The sequence below is a fragment of the Mesoplodon bidens genome (assembly GCF_964165515.1).
Source record: "Mesoplodon bidens genome assembly, chromosome: 5".
NCBI lineage: Eukaryota > Metazoa > Chordata > Mammalia > Artiodactyla > Ziphiidae > Mesoplodon > Mesoplodon bidens.
Genome location: NC_138161.1, coordinates 589,706 through 616,846, shown reverse-complemented (window position 1 = coordinate 616,846; position 27,141 = coordinate 589,706).

Sequence of the window (27,141 nt, the reverse complement as noted above, 5' to 3'; positions counted from 1 at the left end):
TTGTATATATGTGCCATATCTTCTTTACCCATTCATCCGATGATGGACACTTAGGTTGTTTCCATCTCCGGGCTATTGTAAATAGGGCTGCTATGAACATTTTGGTACATGTCTCTTTTTGAATTATGGTTTTCTCAGAGTATATGCCCAGTAGTGGGATTGCTGGGTCATATGGTAGTTCTATTTGTAGTTTTTTAAGGAACCTCCATACCGTTCTCCATAGTGGCTGTACCAATTCACATTCCCACCAGCAGTGCAAGAGTGTTCCCTTTTCTCCACACCCTCTCCAGCATTTATTGTTTCTAGATTTTTTGATGATGGCCATTCTGACTGGTGTGAGATGATATCTCATTGTAGTTTTGATTTGCATTTCTCTAATGAGTAAAGATGTTGAGCATCCTTTCATGTGTTTGTTGGCAGTCTGTATATCTTCTGTGGAGAAATGTCTATTTAGGTCTTCTGCCCATTTTTGGATTGGGTTGTTTGTTTTTTTGTTATTGAGCTACATGAGCTGCTTATAAATTTTGGAGATTAATCCTTTGTCAGTTGCTTCATTTGCAAATATTTTCTCCCATTCTGAGGGTTGTCTTTTGGTCTTGTTTATGGTTTCCTTTGCTGTGCAAAAGCTTTGAAGTTTCATTAGGTCTCATTTGTTTATCTTTGTTTTTATTTCCATTTCTCTAGGAGGTGGGTCCAAAAGGATCTTGCTGTGATTTATGTCATAGATGTTCTGCCTAGGTTTTCCTCTAAGAGTATGATAGTTTCTGGCCTTACATCTAGGTCTTTAATCCATTTTGAGCTTATTTTTGTGTATGGTGTTAGGGAGTGATCTAATCTCATACTTTTACATGTCCCTGTCCAGTTTTCCCAGCAGCACTTATTGAAGAGGCTGTCCTTTCTCCACTGTACATTCCTGCCTCCTTTGTCAAAGATAAGTTGACCATATGTGCGTGGGTTTATCTCTGGGCTTTCTATCCTGTTCCATTGATCTATCTTTCTGTTTTTGTGCCAGTACCACACTGTCTTGATTACTGTAGCTTTGTAGTATAGTCTGAAGTCAGGGAGCCTGATTCCTCCAGCTCCGTTTTTCATTCTCAAGATTGCTTTGGCTATTCGGGGTCTTTTGTTTTTCCAAACAAATTTTGAAATTTTTTGTTCTAGTTCTGTGAAAAATACCAGTGGTAGTTTGATAGGGATTGCATTGAATCTGTAGATTGCTTTGGGTAGTAGAGTCATTTTCACAATATTGATTCTTCCAATCCAGGAGCATGGTATATCTCTCCATCTATTTGTATCATCTTTAATTTCTTTCATCAGTGTCTTATAATTTTCTGCATACAGGTCTTTTGTCTCCTTGGGTAGGTTTATTCCTAGATATTTTATTCTTTTTGTTGCAATGGTAAATGGGAGTGTTTTCTTGATTTCATTTTCAGATTTTTCATCATTAGTGTACAGGAATGCCAGAGATTTCTGTGCATTAATTTTGTATCCTGCTACTTTACCAAATTCATTGATTAGCTCTAGTAGTTTTCTGGTAGCATCTTCAAGATTCTCTATGTATAGTATCATGTCATCTGCAAACAGTGACAGCTTTACTTCTTCTTTTCCAATTTGGATTCCTTTTATTTCCTTTTCTTCTCTGATTGTTGTGGCTAAAACTTCCAAAACTAAGTTGAATAAGAGTGGTGAGAGTGGGCAGCCTTGTCTTGTTCCTGATCTTAGTGGAAATGGTTTCAGTTTTTCACCATTGAGGACGATGTTGGCTGTGGGTTTGTCATATATGACCTTTATGATGTTGAGGAAAGTTCCCTCTATGCCTACTTTCTGCAGGGTTTTTATCATAAATGGGTGTTGAATTTTGTCAAAAGCTTTTCTGCATCTATTGAGATGATCATATGGTTTTTCTCCTTCAATTTGTTAATATGGTGTATCACATTGATTGATTTGCATATATTGAAGAATCCTTGCATTCCTGGAATAAATCCCACTTGATCATGGTGTATGATCCTTTTAATGTGCTGTTGGATTCTGTTTGCTAGTATTTTGTTGAGGATTTTTGCATCTATGTTCATCAGTGATATTGGCCTGTAGTTTTCTTTCTTTGTGACATCCTTGTCTGGTTTTGGTATCAGGGTGGTGGTGGCCTCGTAGAATGAGTTTGGGAGTGCTCCTCCCTCTGCTATATTTTGGAAGAATTTTAGAAGGATAGGTGTTAGCTCTTCTCTAAATGTTTGATAGAATTCACCTGTGAAGCCACCTGGTCCTGGGCTTTTGTTTGTTGGAAGATTTTTAATCACAGTTTCAATTTCAGTGCTTGTGATTGGTCTATTCATATTTTCTATTTCTTCCTGATTCAGTCTTGGCAGGTTGTGCATTTTTAAGAATTTGTCCATTTCTTCCAGGTTGTCCATTTTATTGGCATAGAGTTTCTTGTAGTAATCTCTCATGATCCTTTGTATTTCTGCAGTGTCAGTTGTTACTTCTCCTTTTTCATTTCTAATTCTATTGATTTGAGTCTTCTCCCTTTTTTTCTTGATGAGTCTGGCTAATGGTTTATCAATTTTGTTTATCTTCTCAAAGAACCAGCTTTTAGTTTTATTGGTCTTTGCTATCGTTTCCTTCATTTCTTTTTCATTTATTTCTGATCTGATCTTTATGATTTCTTTCCTTCTGCTAATTTTGGGGGTTTTTTGTTCTTCTTTCTCTAATTGCTTTAGGTGCAGGGTCAGATTGTTTACTCGAGGTGTTTCCTGTTTCTTAAGGTGGGAATGTATTGCTATAAACTTCCCCCTTAGAACTGCTTTTGCTGTGTCCCATAGGTTTTGGGCCATCGTGTCTCCATTGTCATTTGTTTCTAGGTATTTTTTGATTTCCTCTTTGATTTCTTCAGTGATCACTTCGTTATTGAGTAGTGTATTGTTTAGCCATGTGTTTGTATTTTTTTTACAGATCTTTTCCTGTAATTGATGTCTAGTCTCATAGCATTGTGGTCGGAAAAGTTACTTGATACAGGGCTTCCCTGGTGGCACAGTGGTTGAGAGTCCGCCTGCCGATGCAGGGGATGAGGGTTCGTGCCCCGGTCCGGGAAGATCCCACATGCCGCGGAGTGGCTAAGCCCGTGAGCCATGGCCGCTGGGCCTGCGCGTCCGGAGCCTGTGCTCTGCAACGGGAGAGGCCACAACAGTGAGAGGCCCACGTACCGCAAAAAAAAAAAAAAAAAAAAGATACTTGATACAATTTCAATTTTCTTAAATTTACCAAGGCTTGATTTGTGACCCAAGATATGATCTATCCTGGAGAATGTTCCATGAGCACTTGAGAAAAATGTGTATTCTGTGTATTTTTGGATGGAATGTCCTATAAATATCAATTAAGTCCATCTTGTTTAATGTATCATTTAAAGCTTGTGTTTCCTTATTTATTTTCATTTTGGATGATCTGTCCATTGGTGAAAGTGGGGTGTTAAAGTCCCCTACTGTGAGTGTGTTACTGTCGATTTCCCCTTTTATGGCTGTTAGTATTTTGCCTTATGTCTTGAGGTGCTCCTGTGTTAGGTGCATAAATATTTACAATTGTTATATCTTCTTCTTGGATCGATCCCTTTATCATTATGTAGTGTCCTTCTTTGTCCCTTCTAATAGTCTTTACTTTAAAGTCTATTTTGTCTGATATAAGAATTGCTACTCCAGCTTTCTTTTGATTTCCATTTGCATGGAATATCTTTTTCCATCCCCTTACTTTCAATCTGTATGTGAGAGACAGGGATTTTTGAGGAAGAGAGAGATGGCTTTATTTTTCTGCCAGGCAGAAGGGAAGGCACAGCCGGCTAGTGCCTCAAGAACTGGGCACCCCCTCCTTGAGAATCAGGGAAGATTTTATATGTGGGGCTCTCGCAGTCTGGAGTATAGGATGAGGATCAAAGTAGTGAAGGTCTTGCATTTCTCCTTTCCTTTGCATTATTTCTAAACAGTCACAGTTGGCATCAGACCGCCCGGTAATTGGGGTCCAGCAGTCTGGTAATTGCATCCGTTTGCCTCTGGTTTACCGGCCGGTGACCTTGTTTCTGAAATGAAAAACTATAGGGGGTGGTTTGTTATGAGGGGCATATAGAATGTAAGTGCTGGACATAATAAGGTTAGGGAGTGAGAGGCAGGAGATGTAACTCACACAGAGTTAGGGGTGATGGGTGCCGAATGTAAATTACATAGTGTCAGGGAGTGAGGTTAGCTTTGTAAAGTACAAATCTAGTTACTACAAATGAGTGACAAAGTAAAACAAGGAGTGATGAACTCTTTCAGGCCAGGTTGTGTTTCTTCTCTAGCCTATTCGCTGTTCCCTTTGTTTTCCTTGTTCTCAGAGGAGGGAAAACTTCATTTCTATTTTTGCTGCGACAAGACTCTGGAGGAGCAGATGACAGTCACTGGCGCACAAGGAGGGTGGGAGCCTGGGAGACCCCAGTGTTACCGAGCAAAACGTGGGTCCGCTTGCCCGAGTGCAGTAAAGCCAGTCTACTGACACCGGGTGTGGTGAAGGAAAGTGCAGCTCTAATTGTACAAGTGCCAATACAAGGAGGCCAGGTGGCTTGTGCTCTGGAACCCCGAACTCCCTGAAGGATTTCAGCAAAGCAATTTTAAAGGCCAAGTGACGGAGGGGGGTCGCAGGGTACGTGATCAGCTGGTGCACAATTCTCTGGTTGATGGTGAGGTAACAGGCGGTTAACATTATAAATTCTTAGGCACCAGAAGCTCCGGGGCTACCTGTTCATGATCATCAAGTAGTTAATTCCTTCAACTTGGTGGTGGAGGAAGCATGCGTCAGACACTGTTATCTGGGTACTTCAGAGAGGACCTACAGCAGAGGACGTGGGGGAGGGCTCTGTCCTGGGAAGGCCCCGTAGGGTCCTGCTCGGTTACACCCGGTGCCTGGGCTCAGCAACCTGGGAAGGTGGGGCTGCTCCTGGCTGTGGGGAGCTGCGGGATCCCAGTCCTCTGAGGGGCCTGATAGCCCCCAAGGTAAGATGGGGGTGCAGTGGCTGGACAGAGGCATCTGGCCTTGGGGAGGGGTCCAGGCTGGAAATGTCACGGGAATCCTCCCAGGGAGGGAGAGGAAAGGCCAATGGGGGCAGGTAGGTCACAGCAGACTACGTGCAGGTGACTGCAGTCCTGGTGGAAGCAACTCAGAGCCAGAAAGGAGTGGCCGTCAGGGGCTCAGATCCATTCTCTTGTTCCTTTGTAAAACCGCTCTGTCAGAGTTTGAGACACCGCCAGGAGATGTCTGGGCCCAGTGCTGCCATGGCTTCATCAAAGGGGCCCAGGGGGAACACAGGACCACTGCAGGCCCCACCCATGTCCTCACTGGGAATGAACCCCATCGGGGCTCCTAGGCTCACAGACTTGAGGGAACCTCTGTCCTCAGGACCGGTCTTCCTCCTTCCTCTCACCTGCTGGTCAGAGGCCCAGGAACCCCCAACCTGGCTCCATCCCCAGGGCCTGGATTCAGAGGCCCAGGAACCCCCAAAGTGGCTCCACCCCCAGGGCCTGGATTCTGGGACAGCTTAGGGGTAAGCAAGACCCTCATGCTCCTTTATCTGCCTGGGGGTGAGAATGTCTTAAACGCTGCAGTTGCCTGATTATGGAGGGCTGAGTGTTTCCAGCAGGTATGGGTGGAAAGATGGGGTGTGAAGTTCTTATGTCTGCAGGGTCTTCCCAGCGTGAAGATGTGTGTGTTTCCCCCGGCCAGTCAGCATCCTCCCAGGAAGCCCAGATCCAGGATTACGAGGGCAGAGGCTCTCCCCTTGCTTATCTGTAACTTCCCACGCCCACAGCAAGGAGCCTGGCTCCCACCATCTGCCATTTATCTGTGCATTGCTCCTTTCCAGGTTACATGTGCAGAGGTTTCAGAATTGTTAGCTACTACACCCTGGAAAGAACTTCGTAAAATAAAGCCCACTGTTTATATATGGTCCATTTAGCCTTTAGTCTACAGATTCCATTCATTTCCAAAGGTAACTTAGGTCAGCACCTTTTACTCCATCCCCTACAGTGAGTTGTTTCCATATACTTCTAACACAGTTAGAGTCTGTGACATTATGTATTCCATCCTGCAACACTCCTACATCCTAAATAACTAAATTTGAATAGATTATGATTGGCCCCTTGGGCTATGCACATCTGTTGGTTCACCCACAGTGGTGATGCTAATCACCCTTGTAGGAGTCCACATACTACAAGAGGCACCGTCGGAAGATTATATTGGGAGCCACTGTGTCTTGGGTGCTGTGGATGACCTGGATGTAGTTGAAACAGTGGGATTTCTGAATTCTAGTTTTCCACATTCAACCACCAACCACATACCTGTAGATTGATTCCTGGGTTCTCTGCTCTGTTGCTCTGGTCTGTGTGCCTGTTTTTGTGCCAATTCCACACTTTTTTGGGACTGTAGCTTCGTAATGAAGTGTGAAGTCAGGAAGGGAGATGCCTCCAGCCCGTTCTCCTGCCTCAGGGTCGCTTTGGCTCTTTTGGGTCCTTTGTGGTTCCACACACAACTTAATATTGTTTGCTCTGTTTCTATGGAAAATGTCATTGGACGTTTGGTAGGGATTGCATCGAATGTGTACATTAATTTGGCTAGAATGCATATTTTTTTAATTAAAAAAATTGTGGGCCACACCATGTGGCATGCAGGATGCGGGATCTTAGTTCCCCAACCAGGGATCGAACCCGTGCCCCCTGCAGTGGGCGTGCAGAGTCCCAACCCCTGGACGGCCAGCGAAGTCCCACCTTAGAATGCATATTTTTACAATATTGTTTTTACCCATGAGCACGGGGTATCTTTCCATTTAGTTTTGTCCATTCAGTTTCCTTTATCAGTGTCTTCCAGTTTTCAGTCTGCAGGTCCTTCACGTCCTTGGTTAAATTTACTCCTAGTTATCTTTTTGGATGCAATTGTAAGTGGGATTCTTTAAATCCTTTTTCTGATGGTTCATTATCAGTGTATAGAATCACAAATGATTTTTGTGCATTGATTTTCTTTTTTTGTGTGTGTCCTGCAGCTTTACTGAATTCATTTTTTAGTTGTAACAGTTTTTTGGTGGTTGAATGTGGAAAACTAGATTCAGAAATCCCACTGTTTCATCTACATCTAGGTTATCCACAGCAACCAAGACATAGTGGCTCCCAATATAATCTTCCTATGGTGCTTCTTGTAGTATGTGGACTCCTACAAGGGTGATTAGCATCACCACTGTGGGTGAACTGGATCTGGGTAGGGCTTGGACTCTATAACAGAGTTTGATGTCTGTATTTCTGGCGTGGTATGACATGGTTGTTTTGATAAGTACTTTATTTTCTAGTAAATTTCAAGTGTATAAAAAACTTTAAATAGCAGTGTAAAGTTTTCCACATTCACAAAATACTCCAGTTTGTTTTACCCTGCGAGAGTGGGAGGGCCACTCTCCCAGGGAACCAGCACATAACCCCATAATGAGGAATAATTATGGTTTCCACATTATAATCCTATCCACAGACCTGCTTCAACTTTCACCAGCTGCCTCAGCTTTGTGGAAATGTATTTTTCTATTCGAATCCAGTTTTCTTTTCTTGGAACCATCACTGGGGCTTTTCCTCACTTAAAAAACCTTGCTGGGTGTAAAGTGTACAAGATGAGCATGATCTGGGTGGTTTTTCTGTACGGCCTCTTTCAGTTAGGATGTTTTCAGTGTTTATCCACATTGTAACATTGATCATTATTTCATTCCTTTTTTCCATTGTGATTAAAAACACATAACATTTACCATTTAAACCATTTTTAAAAGCTTTTAAAAATTATTTTATTTTATTTTCTATTTTTTGGCTGTGTCAGGTCTTTGTTGCTTCATGCAGGCTTTCTCTAGCTGTGGCGAGCGGGGCTACTCTTCGTTGCCGTGTGCAGGCTTCTCATTGCGGTGACTTCTCTTGTTGCGGAGCATAGGCTCTAGGCTCACGGGTTTCAGTGGTTGTGGCACGAGGGCTCAGTAGCTATGGCTCGCAGGCTTAGTTGCTCTGTGGCATGCGGGATCTTCCAGGACCAGCGCTTGAACCCGTGTCCCCTGCATTGGCAGGTGGATTCTTAACCACTGTGCCACAAGGGAAGCCCCATTTAAACCATTTGTAAGTACACAGTTCTGTGGCATTAACTGCATTCACATTGTTGTAAAAATATCCTCACCATCCACCTCCAGAACTTTATTTTCCCCATGTGAAACCGTAGCCATTAAACACTAACTCACCTCAACCCCTGGCAACCTTATTCTACTTTGTCTTTGAGTTTGACTTATCTGGATACCTCATACTAGTGGAATCATAGAACGTTTGTCCTTTTTGTGTCTGGCTGGTTTCACTTAGCATAATGACTTCAAGGTTCATCCACATTGTAGCATGTGTGAGAATTACCTTAGTTTTAAAGGTTGAGTCATATTCCATTGTGTATATACTACACTGTACTTATCCATTCATCTGTTGAAGGATGTGTTGTGTTGCTTCCACCCTTTGGCTATTGTGAATAATGTTGCTATGAATATGGGGTACAAATGTCTGTTCCAGTCCTTGCTTTCTAATATTCTGGGTGTACACCCTGGAGTGGAATCAAGGGACCACACATTTTCCATGTTTTTTAGGAGCCACCATACAGTTTTCCACAGCGGCTGTATAATTTTACTTTATTCCTTTGTATGACAGAATAATGTAGCTTATGGATCTACCTTATTTTGTTTATCCGTTTACCTGCTGATGGACATTTAAATCTTTTCTACCCTGGGCTATTGTGAACAGTGCTGCTGTGAATAATTGGTGTACAAGTTTTTGTTTGAACGCCTATTTTCCATTTTTTTGGTATATATCTAGGAGTGGAGTTGTTGAACCACATGGTAATCATATTTTATATTTTTGGGTAAATGGTAAAGGTTTGTACACATAGACTGCACCATTGTACATCTCCACAAGTAACTTTTAAGGGTTCCAATTTCTCTGCATTGTTGCCAACATTTGTTGTTTTTATTTATATATTTTAAAATTGATCTTAAAGTTTATTTTTATTCTAGTGTGTGTGAAGGGGCATCACACTGTGGCTTTCATTTGCGTTTCCATCATGACTACTGACGTTTGACACCTTTCCATGTCCTTGTTGACCGTTTGTATGTCTTGCCTGGAGAGCAGTCTGTGCAGCCATTTGTCTGTTTCAAAAATTTTATTGTTTGTCTTTTTGTTGATGAGTTGGAAAAGTCCTGGGTATATTCTAGGTAAAGAGTCTTATCAGATATAGAATGTGCCAATATTGTCTTCCATTCTGTGGGCTGTCTTTTTACTTTCTGGATAGCTTCTTTTGATGCACAAAGGTTTGTAATTTTGAGGAAAGCCAATTTATCTAATTTTTTCTTTCATTTCTTATGCTTTACTGTCAAATCTAAGAAACCATTGCTAAATTCATGGTCAGGAAGATTTAATTCCTTGGTTTATTTGAGAGTTCATACAGTCGTCCCTCGGTACCCACTAGGCCAGGCTTTATGTCTGGGGTTGAGTCAGTGTGAGGGTTCAGGGGTCACGGTTTAGGGTTATGGGTCATTGTTGGAGAGTCCTGGTAGAGGGTCGTGGTTAAAGGGTCGGGGATTAGAGTTTAGGGGTCAGTGGTGAGGGTCTAGGGGTCTGGGGGGAGGGTTGTTAGGGGGTTATGGTTAGAGGTTAGGGTTCTTAGGGTAAAGGTTAGAGTTAGGTTTAAGCACAATTGGCCCTCATTGCCCTCCCCTCTCTTTCTCTCTGAAGCCTCCAGAATGGATAGGACTTGCCCAGGGTCAAACAGGAGTCAGGGAGCTGAGGTCAATAACTGTTTTTCTGGCCTCCCTTCCCCCAGTCCTGGGCTCTGAGAGAAGAATGAAATGTCTGTTCTTGTCTCGGACTGTTTCTTATCCAACTCAACCTCTGTCAAGGATTGGGGAGGGTGTCAGAAGTCATGCATGGTTTGCTTCTGCCCTCCTACCTGGGAAGGGTGATGCTGGCCCTACTCTGTCTGGGCAGCCCCAGGTTCCAGCAAAGCCAAGACAGGAGGGCACTCAGCGGACACGTGTGGATTTATACAGGACCGGGTGCAGTGACCTGCCAGCCCCCAGATGCTGCCTTCTTAAGGGCTGGTGGGGCCCTCCTGGCCCTGGAGGCATTCTTTGTTCCATCTGAGTGGGCATGAATAGATGATCAAGCCTCAGGCAGGACAGCCTTTGACCTCTGACTATGCAGGCAGGCATCTGTGGTCCTCTAGCTCAGTCCAGCCTGGGCATTGTCAGACCCTCATGTACAGTTACGGAGCTGACCATGATGCTGGGCAATTCAAGAGCTACCTGGGCAGTGTAGACATTCCTTTGAGAAGTTTCAACTACCAACATGCATGTGGCTGAGAAAAAGGCCTCCCGCTCACAGCCTCATAGGCTGCCAAGAGAAGTAATAATCCTCTAAACATTGGAGTGTGTCCCTGACACAACACCCATACAGCAGACCATGGCCCTGCAATCCTTTGTCCTTTCAGTCGTTAGAAACTTTTGACATGCATATTCATTAAGAATCAAAGATATGGGAGCACCTGGACCTCCCAGTGGGAGGTTTACACTGACACTGCCATTGTCTTGGAGAGCCATATGCATCCGTGTGGCCTCTGGAAGCCTGCCAATTATGGGTTCCACGGCAAGGAATAATTCTTGAGCCTCCCGTTACTTCATTGCACAAGAGTTTCCTTACCACCCTAGCATTTGGTTTCTTCCCTTAGAAAAGGAGAGAGAAGAAACTGGAAAAGGAGCAGTATTGTTTTTCAGGGATGGGTAGTTAATATGGCCAGGGAGGTGGCATAACTCAAGGGCTCCCACCTCTCAGGGGCAGGAATGAGGTCTGTGGGTCTTCTGAGGGCACATGGGCTGTTCTGGGCCAGCCTCTGAGATGTGAGGGCCTGATGCCCAAGGAGAGAGACTTGAGTTTACCACCACCAATGATCCTGACTTTTCAGCAAGTGAAAGAACTTCTTGCAGTCTTGGGAGGGACAGTAAGAGCACTGGATGAGTAGCTGCAGCCCCTGACCCTAAGTGAACCCCTTTCTTCCTTTTGTGTCAGATTCTGTGCTGTGCAGTGAGCTGTCATTGACTTAGAATCTGTTGCTTTCTCCCAGCGAACATCTGTTCTCAGGCCCGAGTGCCTCAGTTTTCCTTTGGGAATTACATCTCACCTGCTTCCAGTCCAAACAGTTGCAGAACGATGACCCCATGTTCCACCCAGCTCGAAGAAGGGTTTACAACCCACATGTAGCCAGTCCCATTTTCCATCTTCTGGTGTTGGGTCAAGGATGAGAATGCAACCCAAGCCAGATCAAAGGCATTTAAAACCATGACTTTTTGGAAGCCAAGAAAAGGAGAAACTCTTTCTCGGAAAATGGATGGTGAGTTGTTGTCAGCCTAGAACTGCTGTTGGCCCAAGGGCAGGGAGAGAGCCTGTGCCTGTGAATGGGGTCCCCCAAAGGCACTGAGCGGGACAAAGGTTTGGAGAGAAGCAAGATCACACTGAGACAGTGTGAGCCGCTGGACCTGCCAGGTCCAAACCCATTCTTCAACTTGTCACTTGCAAGTATTAATGTATTTCTACCCTTACAATAAATACTAATTTATTTTACTTCCGTAAGTGTGTCCAGTCGCTGGGAAAAGAAAAAGTCCTGGTTGATATATCTGAGTCAATAATCCCTGATTCTTCCTCAGGTGTCCTCACTGGGTAGGCGTGGCTGGGGGAGGTGAAGACACTGGGTGGGGTCATGTACTAGGGGAGCTGCCAGACATCTCTGTCCCTGCTCCTTCCCTGTCCCAGGAGAGGGAAACCCTGGAAGAGTGATAGGATAACCAGTAGGGGAAGAGGTTCCTCAGTGATTAATTGGCCTTTTTGTGTTTTCCTTAATTTAGGGACCATTTTGGTAATGTGTTTTTACAAAGAAATCCCCCTTTTCCTCTAGGTTTCCAGTTTGTTACAGTAGGTTTCTCTTATTTGACGTATACTTTTTCCTGTCTAATTTTCTACAGAATCATGACAAATAATGAACAAATACTGATACTTTACTATTAACTGAAGTCCCTATTCACTTTCCCTTTGTTATACCTTTCCTTGTTCCAGGGTCTCAAAGGACATGGGGTCATCATGTCTGTTTAGTCTCTTCTGGGCTTTGACAGTTGCTCAGACTCTCCTTGTTTCCATGACCTTGACAGTGTGGAGGAGGACTGGTCAGGTATTTTATAGACTGCCGGGCACTGGGATTTGCTTGGTGTTTTTGTCGTGGTTAGACTTGGCTTTGTAAAAGCAGATCACAGAGGTGAAGTGCTTCCTCTTCACTATATATCAAGAGGACAGGCTCTTAAGGAAACTTCTCACTTATATTCTTTTTTTTTTTTTTGCGGTATGTGGGCCTCTCATTGCCGTGGCCCCTCCCGTTGCGAAGCACAGGCTCCGGACGCGCAGACCCAGCAGCCATGGCCCACGGGCCGAGCCGCTCCGCGGCATGTGGGATCCTCCCAGACCGGGGCACGAACCCGCGTCCCCTGCATCGGCAGGCGGACTCTCAACCACTGCGCCACCAGGGAAGCCCCTCACTTATATTCTTAACTTTGGTCACCTAGCTGAAGTAGTGTTTGTCAAGTTTTCCCACAGGGTTAATTTTTTTCCCATGTCCATCCTGTGTGTCTTATTTAGGAGGAAGTCATAATGCAGAAGCCCCACTTGAGGAGAGAGGGGTTAGCTTCACATCCTTGATGGACAGCTGAGTGTCTATATGAATTGTTTAGAAGCTTTGTGCATAGGAGATTTCTATTTAACACCATTCATCGAAAACTATGTAATTTATTTTTACCAGTTTGGACACGTGAATGATTACTGTAAACTTTTGGTTATAATCCAGCACTACATTATTAGACTGCTTAGTTCATTCTTGCTTTGGCTGTTGAGAGCTTTTTCCATTTGCTCCTGTTTTCATTTTACATAATTTTTCTTTTGTGGGTTTTTAAAATTTTGGGTACTTCTTTACTTTCTGATATTTTAAGATTACGCTGCTTCATATATTTACTGTCTCAGTCCTAGCATCAGCCCTTTCTTCAAAGAGCCCTTGTTCCTTTTATTAAAGAATGGTATTAAAAACTTACATGTGGGAGCTCAGTATGCTCAGCGGACAGTACATAGAAATACATGCATGTATCCCAGCCTATGCATATGCACATAATTATAAAGATATCCATATGGAACTATGTGTAGGCTAAAGATAGTTTATACCGATGTCTCCAACCGGATCTGTTATGACATGGATATTGTAACCTTTTCCCTTTGTTTGACTGTAACATCCCGCTCCAGTGTTAAGAAACCTGGCTTCCACCATTTGCCATTTATTAAATTCAGTGCTTGTTCCATTCGACTACTGATATAGTAGTTTCAGTACTGTTAGCTACTACCCCTCATGGGAAAGAACTTAGAATCCACTGTGTATGTATGGCACATTTTGTCTTTGGCCTACAGATTCTGTACATTTCCAAAGTTAACTTAGGTCAGCCCATTTGTCCCACTACCAACAGTGAGTTTTTCCATACATTTCTGAAACAGTTAGATTCTTTGTTACATTCTGTATTCCAGTCTTTGACACTCCCATATCCTAAGTAGCTAAGTTTGAATAGACTGTAAATTACTTGTTGTGTTGTAAAAATCTGTGGGTGTAGACAAATGCATAGTGACAAGTATTCACCACTAAAGTATGATATGGACTATGTCAACCACATATTCCTTAAACTGTTTACCAGTGTCAGTTTTACCTTTTCTAGAATGTCATATAAATGAGGTCATACAGTGTGTAGCACTTCAGACTGGATTCTTTCACTTAGCAATGTAAGTGTTAGTTGCATCTATATCTATCTATATATATTTGCATGGGTTGATGATCCATTCCTTTATATCTCTGAATACTATTGCACTGCATGTATATGAGAGGAAAAATAATTTTCCCTCTACACTTCTATGTTCTTTATTGAGATCTCCCTTGTAATGAAAAAGAGACGAACTGGAGAAAACAATCAGAAGTTTAATATATACCATGCGTACCTCCTGTATATTTGAAAGATACCCAGGAAAACTGAGTCACTCCCTGAAATGGCCCAAGCCATTACCTTAAATGCTATCTTCTGCTGAGAACAAAAGAAAGATGTCAGGGAATGGAGGAAGCCATTTAAGGGATGTTATTAGTCAAAGCCCAGTAAACAAGGGTATGGTTGTTACACAGATTTACATCCAGGCCTATTTCATTGACAAGCTTTGTTTTTTTTTTTTAAACATTTATTTATTTGGCTGCACTGGGTCTTAGTTGCAGCCTGTGTAATCTTTAGTGGCGGCATGCAGGCCCTTAATTGCAGCATGTGGGATCTAGTTCCCTGACCAGGGATTGAACCCTGGTCCCCTGCATTGGGAGTGTGGAGTCTTAACCACTGGACCAGCAGGGAAGTCCCAACAAACTTTTCTTGATATTTAGTCATCTTTCAATTCCTGGTCCAAAGTGGGACATACCCTTACAAATGGAGATATCCTTAATAAATGGAAATTTACCTCCTAAAAGGGCATTTTCTACTTTATTTATTTATTTATTTTTTTTGCGGTACGCGGGCCTCTCACTGTTGTGGCCTCTCCCCTTGTGGAGCACAGGCTCTGGACGTGCAGGCTCAGCGGCCATGGCTCATGGGCCCAACCACTCCGCGGCATGTGGGGTCTTCCCACACTAGGGCACGAACCCGTGTCCCCTGCATCGGCAGGCAGACTCTCAACCACTGTGCCACCAGGGAAGCCATCTACTTGGTTTTGAAAGATTCTCCTGGGTCTGCTGTTTCTTAAATTAATCAGTCCAAAATAATCCTTTTGTCAAATGGGCATATTTTGGGGTGGTGTATTCTGCTCCCCTTGACCTGTATGTGCCCTAATTCGCTTATGAATTCATCTACAGAAGGACATCCTGATATCTTAAGTTTTTAGCCATTATGAATAGAGCTGCTGTGCATTACTTGATGCTAGTTTTGGTTTGAACACAGTTTTTCAAAGCAGTTGTCTAAATACAAGAGGTACACTTCTTGGATCCTAAGGTGAGACTTTTAAGATTTGGAAAAAACTGCCAAACTGTCTTCCAAAGTTGGTTGTACATGCATTCCACCATCATCTTGAGTATATTCTTGTATGCTTATTTACTGCCTGTTTATCTTCCTGGGCTAGGTGTGTGTTTCAATCTTTACTAAATTTTAATGGCGTTGTTGGCATAATTTGAGTACAAATCCTTTATCAGATATGTGTTTTGGAAATAGTTTCTTGCAGTTTGTGGTTTGTCTTCCTGTTTTCTGAATAAGGTCACCAGACCCAAAGTCATGTAGATTATCTTTTTTTGTCTAGGATTTTTATAGTTTGGTAATTTAAATTTGTCTATGGGCAATTTTGAGTGAATTTTGGTTTAAGTTGTAATGTTTGTGTCTACATTCATTTCATTACATTTAGTTTGTAATTAATTGCTCCTTAACCAGTTTTGGAGAAGATACAGTGAGACACTTGGCTCCATTTCAGTTTGGATTTCCAAACTTAGTATATATAGCAGAATTGCCTTCCGGACGAGGCCTCTGGGTTTGTGAGTGCGGCACTCCCGGCACTTTTCTCACGTCTCACAGGGGGCGTCAAACCCACCTGTCTGACCCTGGGTGCACAGGTGCACCCTGCCCACAGACTTTGCTCTGTGACAAGCAGACGGGAGCTTTGTCTCCTGTCAGGGCTTAGGTTTCTGGAACATGAGGCATTGTCCACACTGACAGGAGCTGGGTTTTCTAAGGAGCCACTGGTGAGGAGACTCCGCAAGAGGAAAAAATGAGCAAGTGTGGAGAATCTTCCTGTGCAACTGACTGCTGGCTGGGTGGGTGCATCTTCAGGGGACTCAGGAGAGAAAGAGTTTAATGTGGAATACTGTGTGCTTTTAGTTAACTTTATATGCAGTGTAGATGGTGACCACTGTCGTTCTTTGGAGTCTGGTGTCTAGTTTTCCTGGCACTGTTTGTTGATGGCTTTAGGTGAATAAACATTTTTTTTTTACAACTTTATTGGAGTATAATTGCTTTACAATGGTGTGTTAGTTTCTGCTTTATAACAAAGTGAATCGGTAAAACATACACATATGTTCCCATATCTCTTCCCTCTTGCATCTCCCTCCCTCCAACCCTCCCTAACCCACCCCTCTAGGTGGTCACAAAGCACCAAGCTGATCTCCCTGTGCTATGCGGCTGCTTCCCACTAGCTATCTATTTTACGTTTGGTAGTGTATATATGTCCAAGCCACTCTCTCACTTTGTCACAGCTTACCCTTCCCCCTCCCCTTATCCTCAAGTCCATTCTCTAGTAGGTCTGTGTCTTTATTCCTGTCTTACCCCTAGGTTCTTCATGACATTTTTTTCCTTAAATTCCATATATATGTGTCAGCATATGGTATTTGTCTTTCTCTTTCTGACTTACTTCACTCTGTATGACAGACTCTAGGTCCATCCACCTCATTACGAATAGCTCAATTTCGTTTCTTTTGGGGGCTGAGTAATATTCTATTGTATATATGAGCCACATCTTCTTTATCCATTCATCTGATGATGGACACTTAGGTTGATTCCATCTCCTGGCTATTGTAAATAGAGCTGCAGTGAACATTTTGGTACATGACTCTTTTTGAATTATGGTTTTCTCAGGGTATATGCCCAGTAGTTGGATTGCTGGGTCATATGGTAGTTCTATTTGTAGTTATTTAAGGAACCTCCATACTGCTCGCCATAGTGGCTGTACCAATTCACATTCCCACCAGCAGTGCAAGAGTGTTCATTTTTCTCCACATCCTCTCCAGCATTTATTGTTTTTAGATTTTTTGATGATGGCCATTCTGACTGGTGTGAGATGATATCTCATTCTAGTTTTGATTTGCATTTCTCTAATGATTAATGATATTGAGCATTTTTCATGTGTTTGTTGGCAGTCTGTATATCTTCTTTGGTGAAATGTCTAGGTCTTCTGCCCATTTTTGGATTGGGTTGTTTGTTTTTTTGTTATTGAGCTGCATGAGCTGCTTGTAAATTTTGGAGATTAATCCTTTGACAGTTGCTTCATTTGCAAATATTTTCTCCCATTCTGAGGGTTGTCTTTTCATCGTGTTTATGGTTTCCTTTGCTGTGCAAAAGCTTTGAAGTTTCATTAGGTCCCATTTGTTTGTTTTTGTTTTTATTTCCATTTCTCTAGGCGGTGGGTCAGAAAGGATCTTGATGTGATTTATGTCATAGTGTTCTGCCTATGTTTTTCCCCTAAGAGTATGATAGTTTCTGGCCTTACCTTTAGGTCTTTAGTCCATTTTGAGCTTATTTTTGTGTATGGTGTTAGGGAGTGATCTAATCTCCTACTTTTACATGTACCTGTCCAGTTTTCCCAGCACCACTTATTGAAGAGGCTGTCCTTTCTCCACTGTACATTCCTGCCACTTTATCAAAGATAAGGTGACCAAATGTGCGTGGGTTTGTTATTATAGGTCTTTTCCTTCTCTGGTGTTTCTTGCCTAGAGAAGATCCTTTAGCATTTGTTGTAAAGCTGGTTTGGTGGTGCTGAACTCTCTCAGCTTTTGCTTGTCTGTGAAGGTTTTAATTTCTCCATCCAATCTGAATGAGATCCTTGCCGGGTAGAGTAATCTTGGTTGTAGGTTGTTCTCCTTCATCACTTTAAATATGTCCTGCCAGTCCCTTCTGGCTTGCAGAGTTTCTGCTGAAAGATCAGCTGTTAACCTTATGGGGATTCCCTTGTGTGTTATGTGTTGTTTTTCCCTTGCTGCTTTTAATATGTTTTCTTTGCATTTAATTTTTGACAGTTTGATTAATATGTGTCTTGGCATGTTTCTCCTTGGATTTATCCTGTATGGTACTCTCTGTGCTTCCTGGACTTGATTAACTATTTCCTTTCCCATATTAGGGAAGTTTTCAACTATAATCTCTTCAAATATTTTCTCAGTCCCTTTCTTTTTCTCTTCTTCTTCTGGAACCCCTATAATTCGAATGTTGGTGCGTTTAATGTTGTCCCAGAGGTCTCTGAGACTGTCCTCAGTTCTTTTCATTCTTTTTTCTCTATTCTGCTCTGAAGTAGTTATTTCCACTATTTTATCTTCCAGGTCACTTATCCGTTCTTCTGCCTCAGTTATTCTGCTATTGATCCCTTCTAGAGTATTTTTAATTTCATTTATTGTGGTGTTCATCGTTGCTTGTTTCATCTTTAGTTCTTCTAAGTCCTTGTTAAATGTATCTTGCATTTTCTCTATTCTATTTCCAAGATTTTGGATCACCTTTACTGTCATTATTCTGAATTCTTTTTCAGGGAGACTGCCTATTTCCTCTTCATTTGTTAGGTCTGGTGGGTTTTCATCTTGCTCCTTCATCTGCTGTGTGTTTTTCTGTCTTCTCATTTTGCTTCTCTTACTGTGTTTGGGGGTCTCCTTTTTGCAGGCTGCAGGTTCGTAGTTCCCGTCGTTTTTGGTGTCTGTCCCCAGTGGCTAAAGTTGGTTCAGTGGGTTGTGTAGGCTTCCTGGTGGAGGGTGCCTGTGTTCCGGTGGATGAGGCTGGATCTTGTCTTTCTGGTGGGCAGGTCCACGTCTGGTGGTGTGTTTTGGGGTGTCTGTGGACTTATTATGATTTTAGGCAGCCTCTCTGCTAATGGGTGGGGTTGTGTTCCTGTCTTGCTGGTTGTTTGGCATAGGGAGTCCAGCACTGTAGCTTGCTGGTCATTGAGATAAGCTGGGTGTTGGTGTTGAGATGGAGATCTCTGGGAGATTTTCGCCGTTGGATATTATGTGGAGCTCGGAGGTCTTTTGTGGACCAGTGTCCTGAAGTTGGCTCTCCCACCTCAGAGGCACAGCACTGACTCCTGGCTGCAGCACCAAGAGCCTTTCATCCACACGGATCAGAATAAAAGGGAGAAAAAGTAGGAAGAAAGAAAGAAAGAAAGAAAGAGGATAAAAGAAAATAAAGTAAGGTCAAATAAAATAAAGTTATTAAAATAAAGAATTATTAAGAAAAAAATTTTTTAAGTAAAAAAAACAAAAACCAAAAAAAACGGACGGATAGAACCCTAGGACAAATGGTGAAAGCAAAGGTATACAGACAGGGGCTTCCCTGGTGGCGCAGTGGTTGAGAGTCCGCCTGCAGCTGCAGGGAACACGGGTTCGTGCCCCGGTCCGGGAGGATCCCACATGCCGCGGAGCGGCTGGGCCCATGAGCCATGGCCGCTGAGCCTGTGCGTCCGGAGCCTGCGCTCCGCAAGGGGAGAGGCCACAACAGTGAGAGGCCCGCATAACACACACACACACACACACACACACACACACACACAAAAGGTATACAGACAAAATCTCACACAGAAGCATACACGCGCACACTCACAAAAAGAGGAAAAGGGGAAAAAATCATAAATCTTGCTCTCAAAGTCCACCTCCTCAGTTTGGGATGATTCGTTGTCTATTCAGGTATTCCACAGACGCAGGGTACATCAAGTTGATTGCGGAGCTTTAATCCGCTGCTTCTGAGGCTGCTGGGAGAGATTCCCCTTTGTCTTCTTTGTTCGCACAGCTCCCGGGGCTCAGCTTTGGATTCGGCCCCGCCTCTGCGTGTAGGTCGCCGGAGGACGTCTGTTCTTCGTTCAGACAGGACGGGGTTAAAGGAGCCACTGATTCGGGGGCTCTGGCTCCCTCAGGCCGCGGAGGAGGGAGGGGCGTGGAGGCGGGGCGAGCATGCGTCGGCGGAGGCCGGCGTGACGTTGCGCCAGCATGAGGCGCGCCCGTGCGTTCTCCCGGGGACGTTGTCTGTGGAGCCGGGGACCGTGGCGGTGTCGGGCAGCACAGGCTCCCGGGAGGGGAGGTGTGGAGAGTGATCTTCGCTCGCACACAGGCTTCTTGGTGGCGGCAGCAGCAGCCCCAGCGTCCCACGCCCGTCTCTGGGGTCCGCGCTTTCAGCCGCGCCTCGCGCCCGTCTCTGGAGCCTCCTTTCAGCAGCGCTCTGAATCCCCTCTCCTCACGCACCAGGAAACAAAGAGGGAAGGAAAAGTCTCTTGCCTCTTCGGCAGCTCCAGACTTTTCCCCGGACTCCCTCCCGGCCGGCCGTGGCGCACTAACTCCCTTCAGGCTGTGTTCACGCCGCCAGCGCGCCCTGACTGAAGCCCGAGCCTCAGCTCCCAGCCCCGCCCGCCCCGGCGGGTGAGGAGACAAGCCTCTCGGGCTGGTGAGTGGCGGTCGGCACCGGTCCTCTGTGCGGGAATCTCTCTGCTTGGCCCTCCGTACCCCTGTGGCTGCGGTCTCCTCCGCGGCTCCGAAGCTTTCCCCCTCCGCCATCCACAGTCTCCGCCCGCGAAGGGGCTCCTAGTGTGTGGAAACAGTTTCTCCTTCACGGCTCGCTCCCACTGGTGCAGGTCCCGGCCCTATCCTTTTGTCTCTGTTTATTCTGTTTTCTTTTGCCCTACCCAGGTACGTGGGGACTTTCTTTTCTTTTTCTTTTTTTTTCCGGTACACGGGCCTCTCACTGTTGTGGCCTCTCCCGTGGTGGAGCACAGGCTCCGGACGCGCAGGCTCAGCGGCCATGGCTCACGGGCCTAGCCGTTCAGCGGCATGTGGGATCTTCCCGGCCCGGGGCACGAACCCGTGTCCCCTGCATCGGCAGGTGGACTCTCAACCACTGCGCCACCAGGGAAGCCCCGTGGGGAGTTTCTTGCCTTTTGGGAGGTCTGAGGTCTTCTGCCAGCGTCCAGTAGGTGTTCTGTAGGGGTGGTTCCCCGTGTAGCTGTATTTCGGATGTATCTGTGGAGAGGAAGGTGATCTGCGTGTCGTACTCTTCCGCCATCTTCCCCCTCTCCCAAACATTTAAATAATAGTAATTTTTCTGATGCATGAGCATGGAATATTGTTTCCTACTGTGTCTTCAGTTTCTTTACCAGTGCTTTATAGTTTTCTGAGTATAGGTCTTTCGTGTCCTTGGTTAAATTCATTGCTAAATAGTTCGTTCTTTTGGATGGAATTGTAAATGGGATTGTTTTCTGAATGTTTCTTGCTGGTGGTTCATTATTAGTGTATAGAAACGAAACTGATTTGTGTATATTGATTGCATATTTTGCAACTTTACTGAATTTATTTATTTTTTTTTTTAAGTTTATTTATTTATTTTTTTAATTAGTTTCTGCTTTATAACAAAGTGAATCAGTCATACATATACATCTGTTCCCACATCCCTTCCCTCATGCATCTCCCTCCCTCCCACCCTCCCCATCCCACCCCTCCAGGCGGTCACAAAGCACCGAGCTGATCTCCCTGTGCTCTGCGGCTGCTTCCCACTATCTATCTACCTTACGTTTGGTAGTGTATACACGTCCATGCCTCTCTTTCGCCTTGTCACAGCCCACCCTTCCCCCTCCCCATATCCTCAAGTCCATTCTCAAGTAGGTCTGCGTCTTCATTCCCGTTTTGCCCCTAGGTTCTTCATGACATTTTTTTTAAAATTCCGTATATATGTGTTAGCATACGGTATTTGTCTTTCTCTTTCTGACTAACTTCACTCTGTATGACAGACTCTAGGTCTATCCACCTCATTACAAATAGCTCAGTTTCGTTTCTTTTTATGGCTGAGTAATATTCCATTGTATATATGTGCCACATCTTCTTTATCCATTCATCCGATGATGGACACTTAGGTTGTTTCCAGCTCCGGGCTATTGTGAATAGAGCTGCAATGAACATTTTGGTACATGTCTCTTTTTGAATTATGGTTTTCTCAGGGTATATGCCCAGTAGTGGGATTGCTGGGTCATATGGTAGTTCTATTTGTAGTTTTTTAAGGAACCTCCATACCGTTCTCCATAGTGGCTGTACCAATTCACATTCCCACCAGCAGTGCAAGAGTGTTCCCTTTTCTCCACACCCTCTCCAGCATTTATTGTTTCTAGATTGAATTTATTTTTTAACATATTTTTTGAAGTAATGTGAACAATTGCAAGACTAAAATCTCACCGTTTCTACTGCCCCCCAGGTGATCCACAGGACCCACGACATGGTAGCTACTAATATACTCTTCCCACAGTGCCTCTTAATACCATGCGGACTCCTACAAGAGAAATAAGTATCACAACTTTGGTTGAACGTGGTCTGGGTAAGTCTTGGCCTCTATAAGAAAAATTTGATGTCTGTCTTATCTGATTTTCTGGCATGATCCTGACATGGTTGTCTAGAAAAGTAATTCACTTTCCAGTAATTTAAAATGTACAGAAAAGTTGCAATAATGGCAAAAAGTACTCACATTTGCCACTTCACACAAAATGCTCAGTGTGTTTTGCCCAAGGCACCAGCACATAACCCCTAAATGAAGAAATCCTGATGTCCACATTATAATTTAATACTCAGCCCCACTTCAACCTTCACCTACTGTCCGAACGGTATGAAAATGTCTTTTTCCATCCTGATCCAGTTTTCTTTTTCTGAAACCATGACTGAGTTTCTCCCTCATTTGGACAACCTGGATGGATTTGAAGCAGACAAGATGAGCATGGGATCTAGGGGGCCTTTTCTGTATGGCTTTTTTCACTAAGAATGTTTTTAACGTTCATTTTTGTAACAAATATCAGCGCTACACTTTTTTTTCATTGTCATTAAAAATACAAAACACGACTTTAGCATTTAATTCACTTTATGTATACAGTTTTGTGGTATTAACTACCTTCATTTAGTTGCACAAAGAAGTTAACTAACATGTGTACCTCCTGTGTGCATGGCAGATACCCAGGAAATGGAGTAACACCCTGCAACGGCCCAAGACATCACCTTAAGTACCGTCTTCATCTAAAAGGGAAAAAAAGGAAGGCTATAGTTGTTTCTGTCTACATTCATTTGATTGTATATGGTTTCCAATTGATGTTGTATAACTAGTTGTGGAGAAGTCATGGGATAGGTGGCTTCATTTCAGTTTGAATTTCCAAATTTAGTGGATTCTGCAGGCTTGTTACAAGGTTTACAAACTTCATATTGGGTCAGGACATCCCATGGTGTAACTGGTGTTCATGGTTTGTTCAACAATTAAAGTTCGGTGTGATATGAGTTCATCCTGGAGTAATCCAGGTTAGTTTCTGTTATACATTTGTCCCAGGATGAAAGGACAAGAGAACTAAGACCTAATTTATAAAAGTGCCTTCAAACTAATTGATACTGAAGTATAGTTAACCTACAATGTTGTGTTAATTTCTGCTGCACAGCAAAGTGATTCATACATACGTACATACATATATACATATTTTTCATATTCTTTTCCATTATGGATCATTATAGGGTATTGAATACAGTTCCCTGTGCTGTACAGGAAGACCTTATGTATCCATCCTATATCTAATAATTTGCATCTACTAATACCTAACTCCCAATCCATCCCTCTCCCCTGTCTTCCCCTTGACAACCACAAGTCTGTTTTCTATATTTTTGAGTCTGTTTTTGTTCTGTAGATAGGTTCATTTGGGTCCCATTTTATAATCCACATACAAGTGATATCATATGGTATTTGTTGTTCTCTGTCTGACTGACTTCACTTTGTATGATAATCTCTAGGTCCATCCATGTAGCTGCAAATGGCATTATTTCATTCTGTTTTATGGCTGAGTAATGTTCCGTTGTATATATGTACCACATCTTCTATATCCATTCATCTGCTGAGGGACATTCACGTTGCTTCCATGTCTTGGCTATTGTGAATAGTGCTGCTGTGAATGCTGGGGTGCATGTATCTTTTCGAATTATAGTTTTGTCTGGATATGTGCCCAGGAGTGGGATTGCTGGGTCATATGGTAATTCTGGTTTTAGTTTTTGAGGAACCTCCATACTGTTTTCCATAGTGGCTGCATCAATTTACATTCCCACCAGTAGTGTATGTAGTAGGGTTCCCTTTTCTCCACACCCCTTCCAGCATTTCTTTCTAGACATTTTAATGATGGCCATTCTGACCACTATGAGGTGATAACTCACTGTAGTTTTGATTTGCGTTCTCTAATAATTAGCGATGTGGAGCATCTTTTCATGTGCCTATTGGCTATCTGTATGTCTTTGGAGAAATGTCTGTTTAGACCTTCTGCTTATTTTTTGATTTTTTTTTCTTTTTTGAGCTGTATGAGCCGTTTGTATATTTTAGAATTAAGACCTTGTTGGTTGCATCATTTGCAGGTATTTTCTCCCGAACAGTTAGCACAGGTAGTGGAACAACTGGATACCCACATGCAGAAGAGTAAAGTTGGACCCTTACCTCCCCCCACCCCACATACAAAATCAACACAAAATGGACCAAAGGCCTAGGTGCAAGAGCCAAAATTATAAAACTCCTAGAAGAAAACATGAGAGTTAATCTTCATGACCTTGGATTTGGTCATGATATCTTCGATCTAGCAAAAGCACAAGCAGCAAAAGACAAAGTAGATGAATTAGACTTCCTCAAAATGAAAAAGAGTTGTGTATAAAAGGAACAAGGAATAAGATAATCCACCATCCAAAATGGCACAGGATGTTTGCAAACCATGTATCTGATAAAGGACTGTATGTAGCCCACCGGCCAAGCCCCCAGTGGTCCAGTGGAGTGTCTGTGCGGCCCCTCCCATCCTCGGTGATCAGGGAATTTCAGGCCCCACGGCGCCCGAGGGGTGGTCACTGGTCATCCTCGGCACCCTCAAGGAGTGAGTGAGTGCTGGATGGTTTTGAGCCCAGATGCACTCCCATACTGCCCTCAAAGGCTGAAGCCTTCAGCATGCCTCCAGAAGGACACAGAGTATTTGCAAGTCTTTGAGAGCCAAGAGAACAGTCTTCACTTTTCTGAAAAGGGCATCTTACTATCTCACAGCATGACCATTTTCAATCTGGCTCTCGGGGTGCCCTCCCACCTTCTTTATTTCTCTGAGAGTGGCCATGGTGGTTTGGCTGTCCCAAGTCCCCACACCAGGTGACAAGGCCAGTGGGGCCAGATCCTGGTGGTCCTTAGCTTCGTTGGAGATTAACCCAGACCCTCGGCCTGCGATTGAACGGGGATGCCCCTGCTTCTCCCCATCACCGATTCTCATCTCCTCCTCTATCTCTTTTCCTCTTGCTTTTCAGTGTCAGATTTACCTGATGGTCACCACTCACAGCTCCTGCAGAGCCCAGAGATTTCTCCTTGAAGGAAACGTTCTGGAAAATCAGAGGGATAAATAAAGGATGCAGCTGCTTCCCGCCTTGTGCTGACGCCCAAGAGGGTGAGGAGAGTGAGTGTTTTCTCATTAAAACTTTAAATCCTGCAAGTAATAGATCATTGGGGGTGGGGGGAATCCAGTGTTTTCCTGCTCATTCTCATAATGTCATTCCTGAATTTTTATGTGGTAAGTAATTTATATTATTTATCAGTAATTTGATTATTGATATAATCAAATTATTATCAAATTATCCTGAGGGGGATATCCATTTAAAAAATGTTAGAGGTAACTCCAAGGGATTTACAACAAACAAGGACACAGAACCCGTTCTCCAGACACTGGCTGAGAGATGCCTACCCTGAGCCGCAGTCCCCTGGAGGGCGGAGTGGCCATGACTCTCCTCCCACAGGTGAGCCTACACAGGCACATCCCACGTGGGACCACTGCATCGCAGAACCTTAGAGTGGCCAATGGCAGGCAGCTGGCCAGAGATGCAGGCAAGGGAAAACTGCCCAGCAGCCTGGGACAACCCCGGGGTGAGGCCTTAGGAAGGGCCAGTGTCAGAGCCTCAGAGATAACCTGAAGAGAGTTCAGGCTGTTAAGGACATCGTCAGAGATGCACTTAGGGACATATTCAGGGCCTTAGTTGTGGACAGGATCAGGGCATTATTTAGTGACAGCTGAGACTATACGGGACAGCATCAGGGCCTGATACTGTCCCTAACAAAGTCCCTAACCCTATGCCTGACTCAGGCCCTGACACTGTACCTAAGAGAAGGCCCGGACGCCAGTCTTAACCAAGGCCCTGACACTGTCCCTAAGTAGGGCCTGAGACTACGGCTAACTCAGGCCATGACACGATACCTAACCAAGGCTCTGATGCTAGTCCTAACTCAGGCTCTGACACTGTCCCTAACTAAGGCCCTGACACTACTCCAAGCTCAGGCCCTGACACGATACCTAATGAAGGCTCTGATGCTAATCCTAACTAAGCCTCTCACACTGACCCTAATTAAGGCCTTGACACTACTCCTAAATTAGGCCCTGACATGTTACCGAACAAAGGCTCTGATGCTAGTTTCAAGTAAGGCTTTGACACTGTTCTTAACTAAGGCCATGACACTACTCCTAACTCAGGCCGTGATACTGTCCCTAACTAAGGCCCTGACAGTGTCCCTACCTAAGGGCCTGACTCTCCTCCTAACTCTGGCCCTGCAATTATACATAAAAAAAGGCAATGATGCCCGTCCTAACCAAGGCTCTGACACTGTCCCTCGCTAAGGCCCTGACACTAATTCTAACTCAGGCCCTGACATTATACCTAACGAAGGCTCTGATGCTAACCCTAACTAAGGCCTTGACACTATTCCTAACTAAGGCCCTAGTCCTAGTCCTAGCCCTAGCCCTAGCCTAAGCCCCAGCTCCAACCCCAGCCGCAGCCACAGCCCAAGCCCCAGCCCCAGCAGCGGCCCCAGCTCTAGCCCCAGCCCCAGCCCCATCCCCTGATGCTGATCCTACAGAGACCCTTATGCTCCTCCTAGGCCTTGCCCTGACACTGTCCTTAACTAAGTCCTTGACAATTCTAATAACTCAGGCCGTAATATTGTACCTAATTAAGGCCCTGACAGTGTCCCTAACTAAGGGAGTGACTCTCCTCCTAACTCTGACTCTGCCATTTTACATAAAAAAGGCTCTGATGCTCGTCCTAACAAGGCCCTCTCGCTGTCCCGCATTGAGGCCCTGTCAGTACTTCTAACTGAGGCTCTGATATTATACCTAACGAAGGCTCTGATGCGAAACCTAATTATGGCCCTGACAGTGACCCTCACTAAGGCCTTGACACTATTCCTAACTG